This window comes from Pteropus alecto, unplaced genomic scaffold (genome assembly GCF_000325575.1).
Source record: "Pteropus alecto unplaced genomic scaffold, ASM32557v1 scaffold341, whole genome shotgun sequence".
Classification (NCBI taxonomy): Eukaryota; Metazoa; Chordata; class Mammalia; order Chiroptera; family Pteropodidae; genus Pteropus; species Pteropus alecto.
The window spans coordinates 615,897-623,601 of NW_006430739.1; the positions used below are offsets into that span (position 1 = coordinate 615,897).

The 7,705-nt window shown below is 45.9% G+C and overlaps 1 pseudogene; it reads right to left on the reverse strand.

Moving 5' to 3' along the window:
* Positions 1 to 577: 577 nt before the first annotated feature.
* LOC102892893 lies at positions 578 to 2,445 on the reverse strand (annotated as a pseudogene).
* Between the last annotated feature and the right edge of the window lie 5,260 nt (positions 2,446 to 7,705).

A 7,705-nucleotide genomic window follows, 5' to 3' on the forward strand; every position in this document is an offset into this window, starting at 1 on the left:
TAAAACACCAAAAAGTCAAATAGGAGACTACTGAAATAAAGCACTGTTTCTAAAAGTTATAAGCATGATCCCACAGTCTGAGTTAGCAACTTACCACCTCTTCTTAGGCACACTAAGTTTTCAGCTTAGAAAATAATCTAAGTTGGTCCTTAACATATTTATTAAGTATTATGAATATATTAAGATCTTTCGCTCTCCCTCAAAGCAAAAAAAAAAAAAATGATGTCTCACTAAAGAGTAATAAGTATATCTTGCTTTTAGACATTAGACTTCCTGGAATTGGCCCAACTGTATAAAACTTTTAAGAATTATATGAAAGTGTGGAAACAACACTCTATGAAAACAGTGTGACATAATTAAACATCACTATGTTGAACCTTTTTCTAAAGTTAACTCATAATAGAAATTATGAGACTTCTATAACATTAATTTTAAAAACACACTAGAAAAAGTGCTATTTTTCAAAAAGTAGAATTTTTTCCCTACTATATATCAACATGGAATCATTTCAGTTCTCCTGTACTAAAAGCTGGACTTTTAAAAAAACCCTAATATTGTAATACTGAATATAATGATATTAATCAGCAGCGGCTTCAGATTCAGCTGGATGCCTGATTAGTCTTGGAATTCCTCTTTCTCCTGCAGGACATTTTGGTTTTCCAAACTTTACTTATGTGCATGCTGCTTGAAGAGTACTTCTACATAAAGAAAGGCTGCAGTCAGCTCATCCCCATTGTCTATCTCGATTTCTCATCCATTTATACTTGTCTTTCTACAATTTCTAGCAGAGGGCTCTTAGAGCTAGAATACAGCATCCATTCTCTTATACTGTGTGCATATCTGGGCATTGAATAAATCAAAACTATGGACTCTAAATAGTCTCCTTAATGGGAATATTTATATAGAAAGAAATAGTAACGTGATGAATCCTTGGGAATCTTCTTCGGCACATCGTTTAGTTCTGTATTTGTTGTGTTGGTCAAAATCATGATTTCATTTTTGATATCTATTTCCAATTGCACATAGTTGAGCTCTTATTCAATTTTCCCAAAGCCTACAAAGCCTGTAAAGCTTATCGAGAAATAGGAAATGCTACTCCTTGCAGTGTTTGATGTTTAGTATCCACACCCTCATAAGTTTGTTCATCATTAATTTTAATTTTTTGCAAGTCTTCCTCAACTGCAGTCAGTGGCGCAGATGATTGTGACAGCAATTTTTTTTTTATATCCGTGCAATGATACATTGTCCTTTACTCTTCCAAATATGTCGGCTTTCATGTGGCCAGCTCCAAACTCCCTTTTCAGAATCGCCCTTTTTTGCTGCATAGAACATTTTTTGACAAACATGAGACCATGCAATGAATATCCATTCGTATTCCTGGGCATTCTGAGAATCTAATCTGAATAATATGCAACACGGTCATTTGTCCTCCAACAAGGAAAACAAAGGAATCATAACCCCTATGCCAGGAATCTGAAGGCTGCCTGCATGATCCAATCACAAGTTTCTCATTTTCAATAGATATTTTCAGAGGTCTGTATCTTCCATTTCTTACCCAGATAAAGGTATGTTTAATATCTTCACTTGCTGATAAGAAAAAGGGAAAGTTGGGCTAATGTCGGGAGAGGTGGAAGGCACTCCCCCTTCACCCAGGCCACCTCTGAAGGAAACCAATTTCCCTCACGCCTGTGAATTTTGGGTCATCTGCAACTGTGGTAGCAGCCTGGCCCGGGGCTAGAGGGACGCAGGCCAGGAGTTCCTGGGGACACGGGAGAGCATGGAGAGGGAGAGGTGCAGAGGCCCCGCTGGCCACACGAGACCAGACTCCCCACGCTCCTGGCCCATCACCTGCCGGCCGTCGGGCTTACCGGGCACCGCGGTGGTTATCTTGGTTGCTGGTTTGGGGGACTGTTCCATATTTTCTTGATAGGCGGCTAAAGTCTGGCAGAATATAGCAGGAGGACTTCAGCTTGTTACCAGGCTGCTGTGAGGAGAGGTGGTAAAGAACTGGTGGGCCTTGCTGTCAGAGAATGGGCCCAGGGCAGGCTGCGGGTGTGGAGTTTTAAATTAAGGGAGATTTTTCCCAGACACAGCGTTTTCTGGTGCCAATTTGGAGTAGGCAATGACTCTGCTTTCCCATGCCCTCTGAGGGGAGGAAATGGAGACTTCTCTCATGCTTGCCTTTGTGGACAGTGTGGCTCCTATCTGCATTTCTCAGCAGAGGGTTCTGGATCACAAGCTGGAAGGACAGAAATGGGTAAGCCATCAGAGCATCAAGTTGAGAGTCAAGCCAAAGCCCTTACAGGATTTGCCAAGGACCTGATGTGTGGCACCATTCCTGGACCCTTCTCTTGCTCCTTGGGCACTGGTAGACATGGTAGGAAGTACTCAGGGCTCACCCATAACACTCACTGCCACTTTGAGTTCTTGGAAGCACTTGCCCATGTCTTATCTCATTAGAAACTCAACTTCTGTTACCCTTATTAGCCACAATTTACAGGTGAGGACACTGAGGTCCAGAAAGGTGAAGTGACTTGCTAAAAGTTTACAGCTCCTAAATGCTTGTGTACCTGGTTCCCCATGATTGAGAAGTCGTGTTGAGTGGGGCAGGGTACTCTACCTGATCCAGCTGAGTCACCAGCATCTCGTTCAGTGCCTGGCACAGAAGCTAGGGAGAATTTTCTTTCTGTTTTCTTTCTACCCTGGCTCAATTTTGGATGAGGTTCAGTTGGGGGCTGGCACCACTCAGCAGTCCCAAATCCCACTCATATGCAGAAAGTCAGGCCTGGGGTGTGGGTAGAAGGAAAGTATTAGAGAGTAGCCCACTATAACCAGCCCATCTAACCTTGGAGCTTGTTGATACCTGGCTTTCCATTGCAGAGGGACCAGGGGATGGATGGCCCAAGGTTTGGTGTAAGCTAAAAGGGGCACAATGGCACAGCAGTGGGGTCCATGGACAATGAGAGGGGGCTCTTTTGTTACCTTCTCTCTAGTGTTTAGGAAATGTTTTCTGTGGATGGGTCCATATCAGCACCCCCTTTTATACCCCGCCCGATGCCCTTTGAGCAGGACCAAGCTGGTGACTTCATGCTAATTACAAGGCTTCGATTACAGAGCTGAGCAGACATATCTCACGGTACATCTTTTTGGACCAAGCCGAGCTTATATATGTGCTGCTAAATAGAAATATTGCTCTCGGATAAGATTCATAATAAACTGCTGCTTGGTCTGATTTGGAGCTGCTCAGGAGACTGGAGGAAATGGATTCATGTGGCTCCTCCACAGTGAGGCTCTTGGTAGCATCTAATAAACCCAGAAATTTATGAGGGACACACACACACACACACACACACACACACACACACACACACACACACGAAACAATTTTCTGATGCTATTTTTCTCTGTGGCCAGGCAGGAGGGGAGCTGTTTTGCAGCATTGTAGAATGGCTTTATAGCAAAGGGGCTCATGGTGGCTTTGGTATGGTGAGTGCTGTGGTGCTGAGAGATGGGGCCGCCTTCGTTGAGTGGTCACTGAGGCTTGTCTTAAGTGCTGTAGACCCTTGCAGGCTTTCTCTTGCCAACCAAAACCTGTTAACCTGGCCTGAAGCCTCATGGAGGACAAAGCCTTTGTTCTCTTCTTGTATTCCAGCTTCCGGGGCCAGGATTCTAGAAACAGGGCCCGGGGGATGCTGTGCTTGGGGGGCTGGCCAGGCTGGCAGGGCATCATGGGTGACAGACTATCCTCGTAGCCTGCTTATCTTGATGCTCTGAGCTTGCCACCTGACAGGTTGGGGTAAACTGACCTGACCTACAGACTTTTGGGTTCATAGAGCCCCTGATCCCGGGAGCCTGTGTGATGAGAAGGCTGGGGTCGAGGGCAGGGGCAGGGAGCTGGCTCTGTGATGACAGCAGGACCCTAGTGACCCATGTCTACTGTTTGTCTTTCCAATGAAGGCTCACAATATCCAGGGAGGGGCCTCCCCTGAGACACCATATGTGACCCAAATTCAAAACTGTTACTTTCTGAAACCTGAGACAGTTTTAGGTTTGGTGGCAAGGCGTCCTTAGAAGAAAGTCTTCTACTTATGAATCAAATCAACTTTATGTTTCTTAATTCTCCTCAGAGAACAATGAGGATTTCCACCTACCTATACCTGTAGAGGCTGGAGAGTTTACAATTCTTGATTGGACTTTGAATACATAACCCCTTGGCCTGTCATGTTCTGTTAATGCTCAGTTAAGTCATCATTCTCTGAGCACACACCACATGCCAGAGGCTGCATGTAAATACAGGCTCTCCTTGAACCTTTACAACGAACCTACCACAGTGTATTAGTTTCCTATAACACATTACCACAAACTGGGCAGCTTTAAACAACTATATTCTTTCACAGTCTGGAAGCCAGAAGTCCAAAATCGGTATCACTGGGCTAAATCAAGGTGTTGGCAGGGTTACGCTCCCTCTAGAAGCTCCAGAAGAGAACCGTCCCTTGCCTTTTCTAGCTTCTGGTGGCTCTAAGCGTTCCCTGGCTTGTGACCACATCAACTCTATTTCTGCCTCCACGAACACATCACCTTATCTTTTGTGTGTGTCAAATCTCCCTTGTGATTACATGTCTGGCCCATCCGGATAATCCAAGATCATCTCTCCATCTCAAGATCCTAAAATTAATTGCACTTTTGGGCTATATAAAAGAACGTTCACAGGTTCTGAGGAATTGGGCCAGATAACTTTGGGCAGCATTTTCCCACCTGCCACACAGGGCCTATTATTGCCTGTTCTCTAGGGGAATGAGGTGGGAAATGGCTTCCAGGCAGAGGCATGATGGAGCTGTGAGCACTTGGGCATTGCTGGGGTGGAGGGGTTCAGGTGGGGACAGAAGTGCAGGGAGAGGGTACCCTGCTCGGGAATGAGGATCCATGTCAGATTCCTCCCTATGCCTCTCACCAAAGAGCCCTGCCCAGGGCGTGACCCAGAACCAGAGCTCAGACAGCCTTGGAGGGAGGCATGGAATGGAACATAGATTGGTGGATAAATGAAAGGATTGAGGGATATGTGGACAAATGAAAGACCAATGGGACCCACCAACATGCCTTGAGCCCCTCATCCTGTCTTTCTGCATTTTCCCATAATCAAGATCCTTGCATTTCTCCCTGGATCATGTTCTCTCCCCAAGCCAAGGTCACTCCTTCGCTGCATTCAATGTTTCTCATTTGCTCTGCTTGTTGGTTCTGATTCAGAGCTGAAATGCCTTTGGAAGTACAATCAACAGTCTCTTCAGCTCCGCTCACCAGCCCCATGAGAATGGGACTCAGATGCCAACTGGATAGCTGTCCTCCTCTCTCCATGCAGCCCCCCAACCAGCTTCATGGTCACTCCTGTCCCCTCCCCAGCAAGGCTTCTGTGCTTCTTCTGCAGAGAACTAGAGACCTGGTCGGGAGGCCTCGCTGAGTCACTCTTGAAATTCCTTCCAGCATGGCTGCTATCCTGGCTGGAGCTGAATTCAGACTTTTCTTCCCCCGAAGGGCATGTCCCAGTCTCCACAGAGCCCTTACCGCCTCTATTGAAATCCAAGCTCAAAGTCAACACTGTTATTGGGAGAAAGTCATTCTCTCTTTCTCAGATGTTCCATTTTATTTAGACTTCTCCTCAACTTGGTCAGATGAGCAGTGGTAATTGGTCACTCCTGGTAGCAGAATTCAGTTCTGAAGTGATTTCTGGGTTTCAAGAGCCTCAAACTCCTAACAGCTGCATCCTTCAGCTTCACGTAAGTAACCTCTGCTGATCAGTTTTACCCCTTGTGTCTGAGCCTGAGACCCTGTGTGACTTTGGAAGGCAGAGCATGTTTCTGGAGCAGCCCCTCTATGAGTCTGTGCCTTATTTTTAAGCCGTGTCCACAGAGAATAGCAATCTTGGGTGGTAGATGTAGTAGAAAGAACATGGGCTCTAGAGTCACACAGATAGGCGCCTGGCTTTCAACTGCCTCATGCTAGCTATGTGACTTGGGCAAGCCACGTTATCTCTCTGAGCCCCTATATTCCTCATCTGAAAATGGGATGTAATGGTCCCTACCTTATAGGATTATTGTGAGAACTATATGAGTTAATGACTGTCATAGAATGCATGGCCCTCCTCTGTGGGAAGTGATGTGGACATGGCTAGAACTTGAACTCCAGTTCTTCTAAATGAGGGGGCAGTGAGGGTGAACCCTCATTTAGGTTCTCAGGCTCTCCAAGTTTTCCCTTCTAGTACCCTCCCCCTTTTACTCCATAATCTGGTAGGCACTTTCCCATGTCTCAGTCTCCCACCCTTGGTAATACATGTCAGATTCATCCATTCCTTTTGATGCAACTTGTTACTGTAGACTGTCAGTGTTTCAGCCATGTGATGTGCTATTGCTTGGCTTTAAAATGTGTCAGCTTAGGTCCCGGACCTACGATGTGAAGGGCCAACTGACATTCAGAACTTTAGGGTTTTCAAAACTTTCTCTGCAAGTCACTGCCCCTATCAAGCCCAGGCGCGCACGTGCGCACGCACGCACACACAGACGAAGCCTCTCCAAATGCTATAAAGAAAGTTCTGAGGCCTTCAGAGTGTTTGGACTTAGATTCTGTGACAGGTGCAGCTGGGTTCCAGCTGAGTTCCAGCTGAAGGGTACGTTCCACTAGGTGAGGGCTAATGTGGACCACAGGGGGCTTTCGTCCTAATATACCAGGACATGGCTAAGTGTTGGTTATAAACATGGAGTTATGGGTGTTTTCCACTGACTTTTGACAGCTGAGAACACGTGAATCCTGTGAAAACATTTGAGTCAACATAAGAAGGCTGTAGAAATAACCTAGAAAGGCCCAAATGGTGACATGGCAAGTTGCAAAATGTCCCCCAAAAGATATCCAAGTCATGTTGTGATGCTATGAGTGTTACCTTATATGGTAAAAAAAAAAGGACTTTGTAGATAATAATGAGAATCATGAGATGAGAGATTACTCTGAATTATCCCAATGGTCCCTAAATACAGTCACAAATGTCCTTAGAAGAGGGAGGTAGAGGAAGATTTGCCACAGACACACGGAAGAGAAGGCAAAGTGAAGATAGTGGTAGGGATTAGAGTAATTAGGCCACAATCCAAGGACACCAGCAACCACCAGAAGCTGGAAGAGGCAAGACACAGAATCTCCCCTAGAGCATCTGGAGGGAGTGTGACCTTGCTGACATGTGACCTTAATTTCAGCCCATACTGATTTTGGACTTCTAGTCTCTAGAACTGTGAGACAATGCATTTCTGTTGTTTTAAGCCCTCCAGTTAATGAGACTTTGTTATAGTAGCCACAGAAAACTAACACAGGGGGCTGATGTGAGTGTCCTTCTCTGGCAAAAGGAGGGAAGCTCACGAGCCAGCCATGCTGAAAGGGTCTGGAACAATCATCTTGAGCTGTGTGATGATGGGAAACTGAGGCCCAGAGAAGAGAAGGGCCTCAGAAAGGGTCTACAGTGAGGTGGTGGCCAGCTGAGACCAACTTCAGTCTCTTGCTTCCTGGATGAATGGGGGTGTAAGTTGCCCACTGCTTCTTCCCAAGAGATTTGGCTTTCCACCTTCTCTGCATCTTATCCTTTCCTCTTCCCAGGAATCTCGTTCTGCCTGTGGCTTCACCACCATCAGTCTCTTTGCAGCCTTGGTCCTCCTGGGTCTCAGAGCCCCAA